This window comes from Oryctolagus cuniculus, chromosome 14 (assembly GCF_051225735.1).
Source record: "Oryctolagus cuniculus isolate XC-2025 breed Fujian yellow rabbit chromosome 14, ASM5122573v1, whole genome shotgun sequence".
NCBI classification, from domain to species: Eukaryota; Metazoa; Chordata; class Mammalia; order Lagomorpha; family Leporidae; genus Oryctolagus; species Oryctolagus cuniculus.
Genome location: NC_142880.1, coordinates 72,234,699 through 72,254,297, shown reverse-complemented (window position 1 = coordinate 72,254,297; position 19,599 = coordinate 72,234,699).

Here is a 19,599-nt window from a genome sequence, read left to right as displayed (position 1 = left end):
TTGGCTTTGATTGCCTGTGCTCCTGGGGTCGTTTCCATGAAGCCTTTCTCTTTACCAATGTTTATTGCAGCTCAAATCACAATAGCTAAGGTATGGAATCAACTCAGATCACCATCAACTTAAGACTGGATAAAGAAATTATGGTAAATGTACACTATGGAATAATACACAGCAGTAAAAATAAAAATGAAATCCTGTCATTTGCAACAAAATCGATGCAACTGGAAACCATTGTACTTAGTGAAATAAGCCAGTCCCCAAAAGACAAACATAATATGTTTTCTCTGATCTATGGTAACTAATAGAATACTTAAACGGTAATCCACAGGAGTAAAATGACACTTTGGGATGCGATGATTTTCAGAGCTCTTGTCTTCAGTGTTCAGGAACAATGTTTTTTGTTTGCTTTTGTTTTTTTTATACTATTTGTTAAACTCTCTGCTTAGTGTAGGGTTAATCTTATGAGCATAAAATTAACTGAAAATAGTGCTTTGAAAAAAAATAAGAATGGGAACGGGAGAGGGTGAAGGAAGCAGGATGCAAGTATGGGTGAGAGGGAAGGAGGCTGGGAAGAACCACTATGTTACTAAATTTATATATATGAAATGCATGAAGTTTGTATTCCTTAAATAAAATTTAGAAAAATATAAGGCAAGAGCTCAAATAAACAATCTTACAATGCACCTCACAGACTTAGAAAAGCAAAAACAACCGAAGCAGAAAATTAGCAGGAAGTATGCTCAAGCTGACTTACCTCAAATGGTAGAGTTAGAAACATACCAGGGGATTCCAATTCAATCCCATCAAGGTGGCATGTACCAATGCCATCTCACTAGTCCCAGTGATCAATTTCTGTTCACAATTGGTCATGATAGGACTAAGAACCAAAGGGATCACATAAACAAGAATAGTGTCTGCAAATACTAGCTGATAGAATAAAAAAGGGAGAGAATGGTCCAACATGGGAAGTGAGATACACAGCAGACCCATAGAATGGCAGATGTCCTAAACAGCACTCTGGCCTCAGAATCAACCCTTAAGGCATGCGGATCCAGCTGAAAAGCCCATGAGAGTATTTCAGGCATGGAAAGCCAAGACACTCTGGGGAAAAAAAAAGAAAAAAAAAAAAAAAAAAACCTAAATGAAAGATCTCCGTGAGTGAGATCCCAGTGGAAAGAACGGGTCATCAAAGAAGGAGGTACCTTTCTCTGAAGGGAGGAGAGAACTTCCACTTTGACCTTGGCCTTGTCTAAATATGATCAGAGTTGGTGAACTCAGGGGGCTTCCATAGCCTTGGCAGCTCATGACAAGAGCCTAGGGTGATTACTGATGCCATAAACAAGAGTGTCAATTTGTTTAGTCAACAACAGGAGTCACTGTGCATTTAGTCCTCATGTAGGATCTCTGTCCTTAGTGTGCTGTACATTGAGATTTAATGCTATAACTAGTACTCAAACAGTATTTTTCACTTTATGTTTCTGTGTGGGAGCAAACTGTTGAAATCTTTACTTAATGTATGCTAAACTGATCTTCTATATATAAAGAGAATCAAAAATGAATCTTGATGTGAGTGGAAGGGGAGAGGGAGTGGGAAAGGGGAGGGTTTCGGGTGGGAGGGACGTTATGGGGGGAAAGCCATTGTAATCCATAAGCTGTACTTTGGAAATTTATATTCATTAAATAAAAGTTAAAAAAAAAAAAAGAAAATTAGCAGGAAGCAAAATGTAAGTATCAGAGCAAAAGTCAATTAAAATTGAAACTAAAAAATGCAAAAATCAGCACAATTAAAAGCTAGATTTTTGAAAAGATAAAATGACAAACTTTTATCTGTAATAACAAAGAAAAACTCAAATAAATAAAATTAGAGATGAGAAATGAGATGTTAGAAGTATTAAAAAAAATGCAAAGATCATAGGAATCTACTGTGAATAACTACATGCTGACAAATTGAAAAACCTGAAAGAAATGGATAAATTCCTGCATACATATAAGCTATCAGAAGTAAATTAAGAAGCCGTAGAAAAATCTAAGCAGACCCATAACAAATAATGAAATTGAAGTCCTCAACCTAATATTTTGGGACCTGAATTCTAGTGAACATTTTTAAAGGGACTAATTCTAATATTTCTCAAACTATTCCAAAATATTGGAATTGATGAGAATTTGCCAAACTCTTTTTAAAATCTCTTACTACTCTGATATTAATACCAAATACAAAAACAAAACTACAGATCAATATGATAAACATACATGAACAATTCTCAACAAAATATTACAACCTGAATCCAACACTAGAAATGGAAGATAATGCATCATGATCAAGTGGAATGTATCCGTAGGATGCCAGAGTGGTTCAATATTCATGAATCAATACTTATCATAAATCACATCTCAGAATGAAGAACAAAAACTGTAAGATCATCTTAATAGATGCAGAAAAAGCATTTGATAAGATGCAACATTCCTTCATGATAAAAACTCTCAACTTTCTGTATAGAAGGAATGTATCTCAAAGTATTATAGGTTAAACAAGACAAACCCACAACCCATATCACACTTAGTGGAGAAAAGCTGAAAGAATTTTCTTTGTGTGTATATAGATTGAATTGCATTCTGGGTTCGCTTGCTTTCCACCTAAAGAACTTCCTTTCAATATTTCTTATGAAGTGGTTTTACTGGAAACAACTTGTCTCAGTTTTTGTGTATCTTGGATTGTTTATTTTGCTATTACTTTCAAAGATTGTTCTCATGGATAGAGATTTTCAGTTGACAGCTGTTTTTTCTCCCCTTTGAGCTGTTTGAATATGTTATCCCATTGCTTTCTGGCCTCCATTGTCTCTGCAGAGAAGTCAGCTTATTTTCTTACTGTGATTCCCTTTTAAGTGAAGAGTTGCTTTTCTTTGCTGCTTTTAAGATTTATTCTTTGAATCAGCATTTTTACTATGATGTGTCTCTGTATGTCATCACATTTACCCTTTTTGGAATTTTGCTGAGATTCTTAGATATATAAGTTACTTTAATAAATTGAAAAAATTTTAGTACTTAGTTTTTTATGTAAAGATGCATGTGCATTTTATCAATAGATGTTACAGAATACTGTATCAGATCTTTTCACACTTTTAGGTTTGACTAAAGTGTAATAGTTTCCAGTGGTTAACTTCTTTAGTCAACAAAATTAGACTTAATTAATGTAGAATAATAAAAGAGAAATATATAAAATGTAAAACCAGGGAGAGGAAAACAGTTTTTCAAGCTGTTTTAACAAGTTGTAATTCAAGAGTTCTTTGTAAGATGGTTGCTTTAACATTTAAGGAAAAATGCTATAACCTTATTTTCTTTGACTATTTTGCCTCTTTTCTCCCCTCTCATGATAACCACCAGACATATATGTTGGTGTGCATGGTGGTATTCCATGTTCCTCTGAGACACTTTATTTTTCCTCATAATAATTTCTCCTTGTTGTTCAGGTTTGCATAATCGCTGCTCATATAAATCTTTCTTCAAGTTTAATTCTTTCCTACCAATTCAAATCTATTGTTGAGACTAATAACTTTTTCTCTATTTCTCACTTAAAATGCAAAATTTCCATTTGATTTTTGATACTATATAGTTGCTGTTATATTTTCATCATTTCCTTTACTTATTTAATCAAGATTTCCTTTATTTCTCTGAACATATTTTAAGTTGCTTATTTTGAATCCGTTTCCTATTAAATAGACATCTGATCACTCTCAGAGTTCATTTCTGTTGCATTCTTTTTTCTTGTTAGTTATACTTTTCTGTTTCTTTGCATATCTTATAATTTTAACTCATAAGGTACATTCCAAAAACACATTACAGTAATTCTGAATACAGGCAACCATCTTCTCCAGATATCATTGTGGTTATTTTTTGTTTATTTGTTAGTGAATGACTGGAATATTTTATTAGGGTCTATTTCATCCCTGTATTAGTAAATGTTCTATTGGTCCTCAGAGGTTACGACCTTAGGTATGTCCACAGCCACTCTCAGTAAAGTTGCTTTTATCAAGGCTCTCTTTTGTTCTCTTCTTGTCTACACCCAAGTTTTAGTACTCATTAATTACATTCTATTTGGTGTATTGTCTTCAACAATTTCTTAGGGCATGAATTACCTCACTAATGAAACCAAAGAAATTCAGACTCCAAACCAGTGTTTGAGATTTTGTCTCACCCCAAATAGGCTCTTTCACTAGCCATCTAAAGACTAACACATGTGCCCAGTGGATAACCAGTCTTATCTGATTGCCTTCCACGACAATCTGTACCAGTTTTGAGAGTTCACTTAAGTTTGAATTCTCCATAGGGTGTTGCATTAAAATCTATCCCTTGGGGAGTGATTTGGAGTTCTCTGTTCTAAAACCTGTTTGTTTCTCTGCACAAAATCTCTGAGCCATCCCTCTGCTGTTAGGGCTAAGACAATGGCAGACATCTGTATGAGCGAGATCCCTGCCTTGGGAGATGAGTGCTAGATGAAAGAGTGAATAGTAGCCTCAGAACTTGTGAACGTGTGTCTCCCAATGTGAAATCAATTTGAGCCAGAGCAAAAGTAAATGATTCACAGTACTCTCAAGGGGGGCCATGTCTAGGGGAAAAATCCCTGTCTTGAGTGCTGGATGCAACAAGGGAGCTCTCACTTATTCACCACCCTTGTTGGGAGCTTATCCCCAGAAATGGGTACATGGATTCAAGATGAGAAGTACTGACATCTTGCACTGCATAGCTGATATACTAAATACAGTTATTTTTAAAACATCTGCAATATGATGAATATTCTAAGATTTCTTCATTTATCTGATAAGAAATAATTCTAACTTGGGTGGCACTAAAAATTCATTCCTATCTAGAAACTCATTGCTTTATCCATTGGGTCATCCTTTCAATGATCCTATAAACATAAAAGTTATTATTTGTAGGCCGGCGCCGCGGCTCACTAGGCTAATCGTCCGCCTTGCGGCACCGGCACACCGGGTTCTAGTCCTGGTCGGGGTGCCGGATTCTGTCCCGGTTGCCCCTCTTCCAGGCCAGCTCTCTGCTGTGGCCCGGGAGTGCAGTGGAGGATGGCCCAGGTGCTTGGGCCCTGCACCCCTTGGGAGACCAGGATAAGTACCTGGCTCTTGCCATCGGATCAGTGCGGTGCTCTGGCCGCAGCGTGCCGGCCGTGGGAGCCATTGGAGGGTGAACCAAGGGCAAAGGAAGACCTTTCTCTCTGTCTCTCTCTCTCACTGTCCACTCTGCCTGTCAAAAAAAAAAAGTTATTATTTGTGTAGGATAAGGCTTACTAAGACTTCGATGCTGAATCATCCCACTTGTTCTTGTGATTATCTTTATTAATCAATGGAATAAAGGAACATTTGCTAATGATTAGCAAAAACAGGTGCTGGTTTGCTATAGGCATTGAAAACCGTCTTCACAATCACCTCCACAGTATGTGGTCTGAATACACACTCATTGGGAATAACAAATCCCAGAAGATGTGTCTCTTCCCTAGCAGGACTTAAATAATAACTATAGATGTAAAGAAACATCAAATAAATAAAAATAATTTGTGCTTTTATATACTAATATTAAAAATATGGTGCAACCATTAAGTTCCTCAAGAGTCTCCATATGCCCACCAAAGACTAAAGCAAAAAATGGCTGTTTGTCAGAAGTTGTGTCTTCACCTGAATCTTGAGAGGAAAATAAGTGAAAAAGAAGACAGGAGATTTTGTTTGGAAAGATAGCAACAACAGATGTCTGGGAGGAAGATTAATGAGATCTTTAAAATGATCTCTACTCAAAGAGAGAGAGGAGATGTACAGTTCAGCATATGATCCCAAGGACTTAGACCTGAGGGTAAAGCTAAAAATTTGCCATAGGATTCCAAATTCAATTAAGTTGGCAGGTATTAAGGCCATCTTACATGTTAAAGTGATCATATTAAATGTGTAACTGATCATATGGATGGGATTAAGTGTCAAAGGGATCACATAAATAAGACCAAGTGTCTGATAATAAAAATACATAGAATGATCCAACCTGGGAAGCAAGCCACACAGCAGACTCATAGAATGACAAATGCGCTAAATAGCACTCTGACCTCAGAATCAGCCCTTAAGGCATTCAGATCTGGCTGAAAAGACCAGGAGAGCATTTCAGGCATGGAAAGCCAAGATACTGTGGCAAAAAAACAACAACAACAACAACAACAACAACAACTACATTTAGGATCTCTGTGAATGAGATCCCAGTGGAAAGAAGGGGCTATCAAAGAAGGATGTACTTTTCTCTGAAGAGAGGAGAGAACTTCCACTTTGCATATGGCCCTAAATACTGACTGAATTTGTGGACTCAGAAGGCTTCTACAGCCTTGGCAGCTCATGACAAGAGCCTTGGGTGGTCACCAACATCATAAATAAGAGTGTTATTTGTTTAATCAACAACAGGAGTCACTATGCACTTACTCCTCATATTGGACCTCTGTCTTTAATGAAGTGTACTATGAGACTTAATGGTAAAGACTATCTTCAAACAGTGCTTTATACTTTGTGTGTCTCTGTGAATGCAAACAGTGGAAATCTCTACTTAGTGTAGAGTTGGTCTTCTCTATATAATGTGAATTAAAAATAAATCTTAATGAAAAATGGAATGGGAGAGGGAATAGGAAGTGGGATGGGAGTCGGGGTGGGAGGGCGGGAATGGGGGGAAGAAACACTATATTCCTAAAAGCTGCACATGTGAAATTTGTATTCATTAAATGGAAACCTTTAAAAATTATCTCTATTCAGGAGCTGGTGTTGTGGTGCAGCAGATTAAGCTGCCACTTGTGACACCAGCTGGCTGAGTTCTCTCTTGCTCTCTCTCCATCTCTCTCTCTCCCTCTGTCTCTTTCTCTACTTCCCTCTTTCTCCCCCTCTGTATCTTTCTCTCCTTCCCTCTCTACTTCTCCCCCCTCTCTCTTTGTAACTCTGCCTTTCAAATAAAAAATAAATCTTTTTTTTTAACTTTTATTTAATGAATATAAATTTCCAAAGTACAGCTTATGGATTACAATGGCTTTCCCCCCATAACGTCCCTCCCACCCACAACCCTCCCCTTTCCCACTCCCTCTCCCCTTCCATTCACATCAAGATTCATTTTCAATTCTCTTTATATACAGAAGATCAGTTTAGCATACATTAAGCAAAGATTTCAACAGTTTGCTCCCACACAGAAACATAAAGTGAAAAATACTGTTTGAGTACTAGTTATAGCATTAAATCTCAATGTACAGCACACTAAGGACAGAGATCCTACATGAGGAGTAAGTGCACAGTGACTCCTGTTGTTGACTTAACAAATTGACACTCTTGTTTATGGCCTCAGTAATCTCCCTAGGCTCTTTAAAAAATTATTAAATCAACCCACCAACTGATGACCAGATACATCTATAATATGGAATACTACTCAGCAAGAAAAAAAGATGGAATTCTTTCATGGCAAAATGGATGCAGTTGGCAACCATTATGCTTAGTGAAATAAGTTAGGCCCCCAAAAGACAAATATCATATGTTTCACTCATATACACAAATGTAATATGTATAAGTGAAATTGACATCTTAAGATCTGATTATTACTTGTAAACATTGTCTATATTCCCAAGGAGCAGAAGTTTTTACTACTTCTTGAATTCTTTATTTAGTGGGGGTTTAATTTTGTGATTTTAAAATAAACTGAAAATACATCATCACAAAAATTAAAAGAAAAATAAGAAAGGAAGGTGGAGGGAGGATGGGAGTGAAAGGATGGAGGGAAGGTGGGAGGTATCGTTTTTTAAAAGAAACTGTTCATAAATGGGACCTGCAGCCTCCCCTGTGAGCACTGGTTCCAGTCCTAGCTGCTCCACTTCTGATCCAGCTCCCTACTAATCCACCTGGAAAAATCAGTGCAAGATGGCCCAAGTGCTTGGGCTCCTGCACCTACATGGGAGAAACAGAAGCTCCTGGCTCCTGGCTTCAGCCATGCCCAACTCTCTCTGTTGTGATTGATCAGGGAGTGAACCTGGGATGGAAGACCTCTCTCTTTCTGTCTCTCCCTTATTCACTGTAACTCTTCCTTTCAAATAAAATACATGCCTACGGCACTGGCACTCTGGGTTCTAGTCCCTGTTGGGGTGCCGGATTCTGTCCCGGTTGCTTCTCTTCCAGTCCAGCTCTCTGCTGTGGCCCAGGAAGGCAGTGGAGGATGGCCCAAGTGCTTGGGCGCTTCAACTGCGTGGGGTACCTGGCTCCTGGCTTCGGATCGGTGCAGCATGCCAGCCGTGGCAGCCATTTGGGGGGTGAACCAACAGAAGGAAGACCTTTCTCCTCTCTCTCTCTCTTTCTCACTGTCTAACTCTGCATGTCAAAATAAACAAATAAATAAATGCTTTTTAAAAAAATGTATATATTAATTACATGATATCTGTTCTGTTTCTATAAATAAATAAAAATTTTAAAAATTTCTTTTAAAACTATTGAATATACATGTAGTTTATATCTTTTTCTCCACCATAGTGACAACTGAGGAGTGTTTTAAATAAACTATCACTTCAGCATGATGGAGCTGAGCTGAAGAGGAGTAACATAACTCAAGATTTGTACTTTCTGAACATTTTCTTTGTTTTATTCACCGTTTTGCAAAAGCTTAGCAAGGAGCACAAAACATAATAAATATCTAATAGAATGCCCACTGAATAAATGAATGATACCAATCTATATTTACAACGAAACATGCAACAAAAGTTACTGTAAATTTAAGCCATTCCAAGTTTTAATTGTATAAGGAACTATTTGAGAATTAGAATAAATTGCTTTGAAAAATAATTCAAATGCAAATGACTAAGAAAATTCCAAACGTATTCCAGTATATTAAGAGAGATTCCAAATTATTTTGCTATAGACCATGAGATTATTTATGGCAAAGAAGAAAAAACACTGAGAGTTAATAAAAACTATTAAAAAATTAGAGCAAAATTAACCAAGAGAAAAGAGCTCACAGTTGTCCATCAATTAATAAATAACATCATGCATGATAATAAATAGTTACTGAACTCATATTTAAAGAGCTGAACTCATTGTTCTTTGGCAGGCCAAGTACCCCTTATAAAAATCAGCTCCCTGGATGAAGCCATCTTTCCCCCAACCTGCCCTAGCCCCGTGACCCCAGCCCTCAGCAACTTCAGGAGAAGCAAGACCTTCCTTGTAACCAGAATCCCAGTTTGCTCACACTGGAATGCACTGAAGTAATTCAGGTCTTTCATCTTATTTAACTACTGAGCTTAGGTTTATATAAATTCATAATTGCGATTCCACACTTCATGAAAAACATAAACAAAATTAGGAACTCTGGACAGCAAAGATAATAAATGTTCAAATGGTGCCCTACAGATAAATCATATAGATACAGAATTTCAAACATCAGCCAGTGTGTGGTTCCAAGTCCTTTGAAAAGAAATAGTTTCTCTGTGACAAGCTGATGTTAACATTTTAATTAATGGGTAAAAGCCAAATAAAAAACTATTATTCTTGATTATGCTTTTATAAATTAAACCACACTACTCCTGTGTTTAAGTTATATTTTCCATTAATAAATTTACTTTAAGCTATATACATAATTTTCAAAAGGTTGATATTTACATCACTCATTAAAGTGTGTTCTGAAAATAGCACTTTCCCTAAAGTGCAGACTCCTGTAAGCTTTATGTTAACTGAAATACTTAAATATCACTTCAAGGTCATGAAGTTGATTCTCATACTAGAAGGTCCTTTTGTTAATTTTTTTACTTACAAATTTAGTAGAGCGAGTCTTACATAATGTTCTAGTTCATTCCCTGAATATCGCAATGCCAAGAAGTACCTCTTGCTTGATGTATCTTTATTGTTTCTCTGCCACTGTTATGGCTACTAAAAGGTCAGCCAGAGCTTGTGGCACCAAAAGGTCATTTTTGTTATTCTAAAGAGAGAAGTTTTGACATATGATATATTATGAAGAGAACAAGGACACAAACTGATTTACTCTAACACTAATCATCCACATCTTTTATTTTTTTAAAGTAAGCATGAGGGGAAATATTTTTGTTTTTTATCTGAAAATATAAAACATACAAAATATAAAAGGAATGAGTTGCTCACCATGCAGTGCACTTACCAAAATTTATAATTTTTGGTAAAAATAAATTTACCATCTAAGATGCAGCATTTCAATTCATTTGCACCCCTCATTTAGTTCTTGTTTATCCATGGTACATGTTTCTGTTTTCACGAGCATCGCAGCATAGCTTGAGGTTAGAAGAATGGGGCTGTCTGTCACATTCATTCACAACCGTCTTCATTGTAAGACAAGGGACAGTGCAGACACTTGAACTTGGATCTATAAAGAGCCAGTACAGAGGATGTGGGAGGTTCTTTACAAACAATGAAACAGTAAATCAGTGAGATGAGCTCTGAAATCTTATAGTTATGGTGTTGCTAAATTTATATACTGAGAAAAAAATTACTGGGTTTAATTACTTAAAGAACTAATTGCACTATTGCAATCTCTGAAAATCAGAGTTGAGCTAAGGATCTTTCTTCATCTATAGAATTTGGAGACAGATAAAAAATACAAAAGTGTACATCAGTGGGACTGAGTCCACAGCTTCTGTCAGGTTCTCAAATGGAACTGCAACAAAACAGAAGTTAGGGAATATTAGCAACTGAGTTGTGATACTGAAGTCAGAAATACTAGAACTTTCTAACGTGCTCCTAGTGAATCCTTTCTCATTCATTCACAAAGAGGATACTTCCTGGAGTAATAATAACAGAATTTATGGCATGATTATTTCAGGACAGACACTGTGCTAAGTGCTTCAATACTGCTTCATAAATTATCTGTAAACATTGCACATATATTCCTTAATTCTCACAATAACTCTGGGAGTTAGCTATTATAATCACATTTTAAATAAGGAAAATAAAGGTGTAATCTTTACATTAATACTTGAATAGGGTACTTTTAATAGACTTTTTTTAAATTTTAACATATAATATTTATGCTTAAGGCAATAAATAAGTGTGCAAAGGTTATTTTAGAAACTAAACTTTCTAAGAAGATAATTAAAATCAATTAGTGTCTTATATTAGCTTCACCATTCAAAGTATTTTGGTTTTATATTGGGTTGCATCATACAAAAATAATTCTGCATTATATAGAACAATTGCAAATGATAACAAGTTTTAACAGCTTGTCATGCAATTTCATAATACTCTTCAATTTAACTCATCTGGAAGACTAAAGGAGAAGTAGCAGAAAATTGTTTCAAGGTTCAATTACCAACATTATCTAGCATCTGTTCTCAAAACTTAATTGTAAAATTTTAAAGTTGGAATTGGTTGATGAACAGTTCCTCATCCATTTTAAATTATCATTCTGTGGAAAATAATTTTCAAACGTATCTTTTATCCATTCTGTGTTCAACAGTGTCAGCTTCCAAAATTAACCAAATCTCCCCATCTCTATCAGAGTTTCAAAACAGTAAATATACACTATTTGCTTTTCAGATCAAAACTTTAGAGCTCTGCTTTGATTGCTGACATTTTATCTGCAGTGTTTTAAGCAAGCAACATGACATTGCAATAATGCATTGCTAAAAGCAGTTTCTTCAGTCTCCTTCAAATAGTAGCAAGATACATACTGTAGGAAAGTCATGTATATTTGAGCTAATTTACATTAGTGCCATCTCTGTACATGAAATAAAAGCATTGATTTTCACATCTGAAATATTCATACTAGCATCTTGCCATGGAACAGTCAATAAGTTCTACCAAAATAAAAAAACAATGAAAGTTTTTAAAACTGTTTGCTGCAGTACTTTTTACGTTGTGTGTGTGTGTGTGTGGGTGCAAACTGTTGAAACTTTTGCTTAGTATAGAGTTGATCTTCTGTACATAAAGTTAATTAAAAATAAATATTAATGAAGAATGGAAGGAAGAGGGAGTACATGGTGGGACAAGAGTTGGGGTAGGAAGGCAGGTATGGGCGGAATAACCACTGTATTCCTAAAGCTGTACCTATAAAATTTGCATTCATTAAATAAAAGCTTTAAAAATAACTGCTGTCTTATGACAAATAGCTCAGACCTTAATTAAATAGCTAATTTGTATGACCCTTATCTAACACTGTTATGAAAGATGATGCATTAGAAGAACTACTTTACTTGGATTTTTCTGTACACCATACTTGAAATCTGAATGTGTTTTTCTGTAACGTGTTTTAGAAAAATCACTACGCTTACATTCTTTGCCATTGTTCCCAGCTATCACTGGAGTTTGACTAATTTCTTTTAATGAAGTAATACAAACTCAAAATACCATTTTCATATCATAATGTTTTAGAGAAAATAGGCCTTATTTATACTGGCCTGTGCTGTGTATTGTACAAAATACATAGGAATATCTGTAATACCCCTCCCCTTGCCTAGTTGAATTGTTAAGATTTCATATGATATTAGACTTCAATTCAATAAAAACATCCCAGATGTGCACTCTCAGATTTTGTCTAGACTATGATCTTAAGACAATATTACTAGTTGTATTTTCATCACTGCCTATCTATTCTACACACTTTTTGGCCATGGCTATAGAGGAAGGCTTAGTAAGCATTTTTCCTAATAGCATGAGATTCTTCCTCACATATGATGCACTTATGTTGTCTTGAAAAATCCCATAAATGCATTTCAATCGACATATTTAAACTTTGTTGTATACATTGTTAAAACACTGTTTTTCCATTTTCACTACAATAACTTGAGAATCTTATTTCTGTGCTTGTTTACTCGTGCTTCAAAATAATTTGGCAGGAAAGGTTAGAACAATTTTGTAAAGTTTTATTGTGTCAGACTTGTTGAGAACCTGGGTGGTTTTTATCCTCTGAAAAGTGATCCCAGGAGATGAATGCCTTTTTGTTTTCACCCAATTTTGTTTGTGTTTTCAGAATATCAATTTCACTGGGTGCATGCTTATCAGAATAATTCACAATAGCTTCATAATTAGCTGATGACTATAAATATGATTCCACAAGTCATTTCTTTTACAGCCTGAAAAGTCTCATTTTTTCCATTGTCAAAGTTATTATTATATTATTGCTTTAAAATTTATTTATTTATTTAAAGGCCAAAGCAACAGGGACAGAGAAGGAGAGACAGAATCTTCCACCCACTGGTTCACACACCAGAAGATTTCAGCAGACAAGGTTGGCCAGCTCAAGCCAAGAGCCAGGAGCTCCATCTGGGTCTCCCATTTAGGTAGCAGGGACCCAAGCACTTGGGTCATCTTCCACTGCTTTCCAGGTGCATAAGCAGGGAGCTTAATCAGAAGTACAGCATCCAGGACTCAAACCAGTGCTCCAATTGGGGATGTCAGCCTCACAAGCAACCACTCAACCTGCTGTGCCAAAAAAAACCCCAAAACCTGTTGTTTTAAGTGTATCCTTTTTAAAATATTTATTTATTTTCATTTCATTTGAATGCCTGAGAGACAGAGAGAGAGAAAGAGACACAGAAAGATCTTCCATCCACTGGTTTACTCCCCAAATGCCCAGAAGAGGCAGGGCTGGGCCAGGCCAAAGCCAGGAGTCTGGAACTCCACCTGAGGCTCCCAACATACAGTTGCAAGAAATAATGCTTCACATTAGCCTGAACTCATATAAAATTTATGCATTTGAAGTTAGTAGAGAATCACACCAAAATTAATTCAAATGTAAACATATAACCAAGACAAAAAGCAACTAAAGCTAAATTTTGTTGTGTTGTCTACTGAAGTTTTGGAGATTAAATATCATTGCATATTTATATACACTGTATATTAGCTTATTTGTCACTGACATTGTTGATTAAAAATTAATATTTATCAGGGCTGGCATTGTGGCATGGGGGTAAAGGTAGCACCTGTGACATTGGCATTCTGTATATATGCCAATTTGTGCCTTGGCTGCTCCACTTCTACTCCAGGTCTTTGTAAACAGCCTGGGAAAAGCAATGGAAGATGGCCCAAGTGTGTGGGCCCCTACCATACACGTGGGCTATCTGGATGAAGCTTCTGGCTCCTGGTTTTAGACTGGCATAACCCTGGACATTGCAGCAATCTGGGGAATGAATCTCTTTCTTTCTCTCTCTCCTTCTCTCCCTCCCCTCTCTATAACTCTTTCAAGTAAAATAAGAAAACCTTTTTTAAAAATTTAGCAACCAACTGTCATGCACCAGAACTATGCTTCATACTGGGTATGAGATAGGGAACCACATAATGAATATACAGGGTACAAAAAAAAGTGCATGAGCAAAATTGACATTTTGAAATTTTATTATTGTTTATTGCCCTTGTCAATACTCTTTAAGAGCTATGTTTTTTCTACTTACTATTTGTTGAATTCTTTATTTAGTAGAGGGTTAGGCTTGTGATTATAAACTAAATTGAAAGTATGTCATTGTAAAAATTAAAAGAAAAATAAAAAAAGAAAGAGGGAAAGGGTAGGACTAAGGGATGGAGGTGCAGTCAGTGGGGTGGGAAGTATCACTATGCTCTTAAAACTGTATATATGATATACATGAAATTTTTCCCTTTATATAGTAAAAATAAAGGAACTACAAAAAAAATAGTCCAGGCTCTCATCCTTATTTTAATTTAATAAAATATTTGTTTCGCCTCTTAACTAACTGAATAGATTATTGAAAAGGGAATTCCAAATATTTCTTTAAAAGCACAGTTCTTGGCCGGCGCCGCGGCTCACTAGGCTAATCTTCCACCTTGCGGTGCCGGCACACCGGGTTCTAGTCCCGGTCGGGGCGCCGGATTCTGTCCCGGTTGCCCCTCTTCCAGGCCAGCTCTCTGCTGTGGCCAGGGAGTGCAGTGGAGGATGGCCCAAGTACTTGGGCCCTGCACCCCATGGAAGACCAGGATCTGCACCTGGCTCCTGCCATCGGATCAGCGTGCCGGCCGCGACGGCCATTGGAGGGTGAACCAACGGCAAAAAGGAAGACCTTTCTCTCTGTCTCTCTCTCTCTCACTGTCCACTCTGCCTGTAAAAAGAAAAAAAAAAAAAAGCACAGTTCTTTCTTTGAAGACTGCATTATTTGTGCCAACATGTAAATTAGTTTCTCTACCTAGTACCACTCTTCCCTTTGCCTTTTTTCTCCTGAGTCAGCATTCACACCCTCTAGGAATACATGGAATACAATTTGAAAATCATTGCTTTGGATGCCTTGTCTTACCTACAACTGATTGATCCTTTCTCATCTACCTCAGTAATATGTATAGCCAACAGTCCCAGGAAAATAATGTGTAAATAAATGTTCTGTGGCAAAAATGCAATCATTCATTTGTTCATTTGAAAACAGCTTATTGGACACTTGCTATGGACTAAGCAAAGCTAAATAGGAGACTAAGTTGCACAGAAAAGGCAGAGAGGTTACCAAACTAATGTACATTAATAAAGACACAATGGAAATTATTATTCTATGTTGAATTGAATAAACTGTTTCAGGGCCATTTTATGGGATAATAGTGGATAATAACAAGAATATAGAGGTCACTGACATTCTCTGATAGTTTGATTGGTGAATCCCAACCACCAAATGTGGTCAAAAGAAGCAGAAAGAGTGGTGGTTGGTGAGCTACCAGGTGAAGAATAAATCTGATGAATAATGTGGCTCATTCCAACTGGAGCCGCACATTTGTTTAACTTTATAAAATGTAGTTCAGATTTTATGAAACACAAGCTACCATTTTCAACATCATTGATGAACAATAATTGAAACTTTGGCTATGCTTGAACTACAATCTGTCAAATATGGTGTATTAATCCATTTCTACGAAGAATACAATGCTTGCTTTGAAGGTTGCCAACAATCAGAGATAATTTTAATGTTATTAATCAGTTATCTGTCCTGCAGTGTTTTGCTTTGCAAACATTTGTTTTACTTTGAGAAACTAGCAAAACTGAAACTTTTGTGGATTACTAAGAAATATTCACAGAATATTTTAATTTGGAAAGTTACATATAATAACATATTTTTTATTTAATCATATTTTGAAAATTCCATAACTAACTAATATATTATTCTTGCATAACAATTTTCAATTAATATTTGCCGGATATTTCTTAATCGAGTCAGGTAACAGAATTTGAAGCTTTCAAACATATATTTTAGGTAATAATTATTTGCAAATCATATTGGCATTTCAGTGACTTTATATATTATTCTTATTTATATTGATGATCCATAGATAGCATCCTGATTCTTTTGTTAAAAATTCTACTTGATATCATAGACTTAAAGTTATTGTAAGAATATTGAACCTTAGTAACAAAAATATTTTGCTATTCAATAACATGTAATTCCTCAAAGTTTGGCAAGGTTACAGAGTATGACAGTCCTATTAGGATATGATGTATGCATAGAAAGACTAAAAAAGATAATATAAACAAATATATAGGATAGAGCAGAGAAAGGGGTAAGTTTACTTCTATGCTAATACTTACCTCTTTACAGTACAAATAATTAGATTTTTTTCTTAAACATGAAAGTAATTCTCTTCTTCACACCAAAATTATCTTGAGAAAATAATACGTCATATTAGTTGGAATTATAAAAGTTCATTAAGAAGAGTAATAGGGATGATTAAATGATGGTGCATAATCAGGTAAACACACAAATGTGAAATCATCCAAAATCAAAAATTCTCTAAATAACATATTAAGTTTCGCTGATCCTAAAAGAACAACAGGTTTCATTGCAGTGTTGTTCATTACAGGTTTGTTCTGAAGGGGAGAGGTAGCCAGCCCTGTTGGGGGAGGACTTGTTTGGTCTCTTTGTGTGGTATTTATAGCCTGTTCTGGTTAATGTCAATCTTCACTTTATTGGTATTCTCTTAAATCCTGAAATTTTACCCAGACTTTTCCTTATAAGCCCAATTTTCTCATGGAAAACTCTACGTATATTTTCAGCAACACAAAAGTTCTCTGCTTTTTCATCACAAAATATTGTTTCCTGCTTCCCCTACATTGTAATGCATCATTTAAATTTCACCTAAGACCTCAAGTTCATTGTATTTACTGTTTTACTGTTTATACCCGGATGTGTTTGTTTCCCACTCTTTAGTAATGAAAACAAACAAAAATCCTTTTTCAGAATCTCAAAGACTGATTTTTTTTTTTTCTGTTTGTTGTTGTTAGTAATGGAAGTTGAAAAATTCAATCAATCAACCACCAGGGAGATGAGATTTTGTGAGAAGCAGTTTCTATATTAAAGAAAATCATGCCCTTGGATTTGCAAAAAACAAATAATATATAATATACATCATGAAAAATAAAATCGTATTTTCTCATTTCCTATGCTTCTTTGTTTTAATAAAATGAGTCTTCAACATATAAAAAGTATTAGTAATTAGAATACTGTTAATATCTAATGGCTTCCTAAATTGTAATTTAATAGTATTTTGTTTCTCTTCTAATGGTCTCAGTTTGGATTGAAAGGGAATAAATAGCAAAAAAAAAAGTAGAATTATGAATCTTGCTATTAGTTAATAGGAGGAAAATAGAAATCTGCAATTTAACAGAAATGGAGGCCCTTTATTCTATCTGGCATTTATGTAGTATCAATATGTTGATATCATTTTCTCAAAAACCATGAGGACAGAGACTTTTTGGAATATAATAAATAGACACTGATCATGATTTTTTCAGGGAATGATGGTTCAACTATCAAAAAAAAGCCTGAATAAAGACTTCTATGCATTTGCTTTTTTTAAGTTATTATCTATACCAATAACAAATAAAATTGCTTTGGGATTTGCTTGGCAATAAAAAAGTTAATTTTAAAATGTATTTTCCTCAAATTAATTATTAAAATGAATAATATAAAATATCTAAAGATATTTCTAATTCAACTCGAGCATACAAGAACTGTAATAACATTTGTTTAAAAATGTTAAGAAAATCTAGCCGGCGCCGTGGCTCAATAGGCTAATCCTCCACCATGCGGCGCCGGCACACCGGGTTCTAGTCCCGGTTGGGGCGCCGGATTCTGGATTCTGTCCCGGTTGCCCCTCTTCCAGGCCAGCTCTCTGCTATGGCCAGGGAGTGCAGTGGAGGATGGCCCAAGTGCTTGGGTCCTGCACCCCATGGGAGACCAGGAAAAGCACCTGGATCCTGGCTCCTGCCATCGGATCAGCGCGGTGCGCCGGCTGCAGCGGCGGCCATTGGAGGGTGAACCAACGGCAAAGGAAGACCTTTCTCTCTGTGTCTCTCTCTCTCACTGTCCACTCTGCCTGTCAAAAAAAAAAAAAAATGTTAAGAAAATCTTCATATTCTGAGAGTAGACACAACAAAATATTGTTTTTGGTGGCATGTCATACGCAGTAATCTTTTTCCCTTTTCCATGAGTTTTAAAGTTCATTATCTGCTCATGATTATCTTTTGTGGCTGAGATTTGATGGCTACTTTGGTAGTTTTTCATTTTTCTACTGCTAAAAGAAACTTATTTTTTACAATAGTTTTGAATGATTAAATCTTTATAATTCATATTTAATTTTTAAGTCATAAATTATTATAGGATCTCAATAAGTTAACTAAAGGAGCTTCCGGGAAATATGTTTTGTAGTCTCCTTGGATTATAGGAGGATGGACACTTTATTATTTTAAGGATCATCATTTATATTCATACAATGGGTAATGTGGATAACTTTCATTATAAATGTCTTCAGCTCCCTAAAAATATTTATCTTTCCTCCTAATAACTTTACCACTGAACTCTACTTACCTCTTCTCAAGTGACTCAGATGGACAAATATAATACTTGCCCTGCCTCTTCATTTCCATCCAGCGCTTTTAGTCGTCCATGCATTTTTTTTTCCTTTTTTTTTTTTTTTAAGATTTGTTTGTTTATTTAAATTCAGAGTTACACAGAGAAGGAGAGGCAGAGAGAGAGAGAGAGAGAGAGAGAGAGGTCTTCCATCTGCTGGTTCACTCTCCAACTGGCCGCAACGGCTGTAGTTGCACCGTTCTGAAGCCAGGAGCCAGGAGCTTCTTCCTGGTCTCTCACGTGGGTTCAGGGGCCCAAAGACTTGGGCCATCTTCAACTGCTTTCCCAGGCCATAGCAGAGAGCTGGATTGGAAGTGGAGCAGCCAGGACTCAACTTGGCACCCATATGGGATGCCGGCGCCACAGGCAGTTGCTTTACCCTCTAAGCCACAGTGCCAGCCCCCCATGCATTTCTTAATCTACTTTTTTCTAACTGAGCCATTTCTGATCCTCAATCCTTTTTGTCTAAAAAGGCTAAGTTTTCTGGTTTTTGTTTTTTCGCTTGTGGAACTTATCCATGTAATTGAGAGTTCCTATATTTTTTTTTTTTGGCGGGGGGAGACAGAAAGTTATGTTAAATTATTTTTTTCTTTTAACCTATATTGAGTTATTCCCTTTAACTCATTGATATTATATTAGTATAAATAAAATTTCTTTCATTCTTGTTACACATCTTCCTTAGTTTTATTATTATTTAACTATTCTGCATTGTTTTCATTCACTTCTATATTTGTTAGAGAACTTTT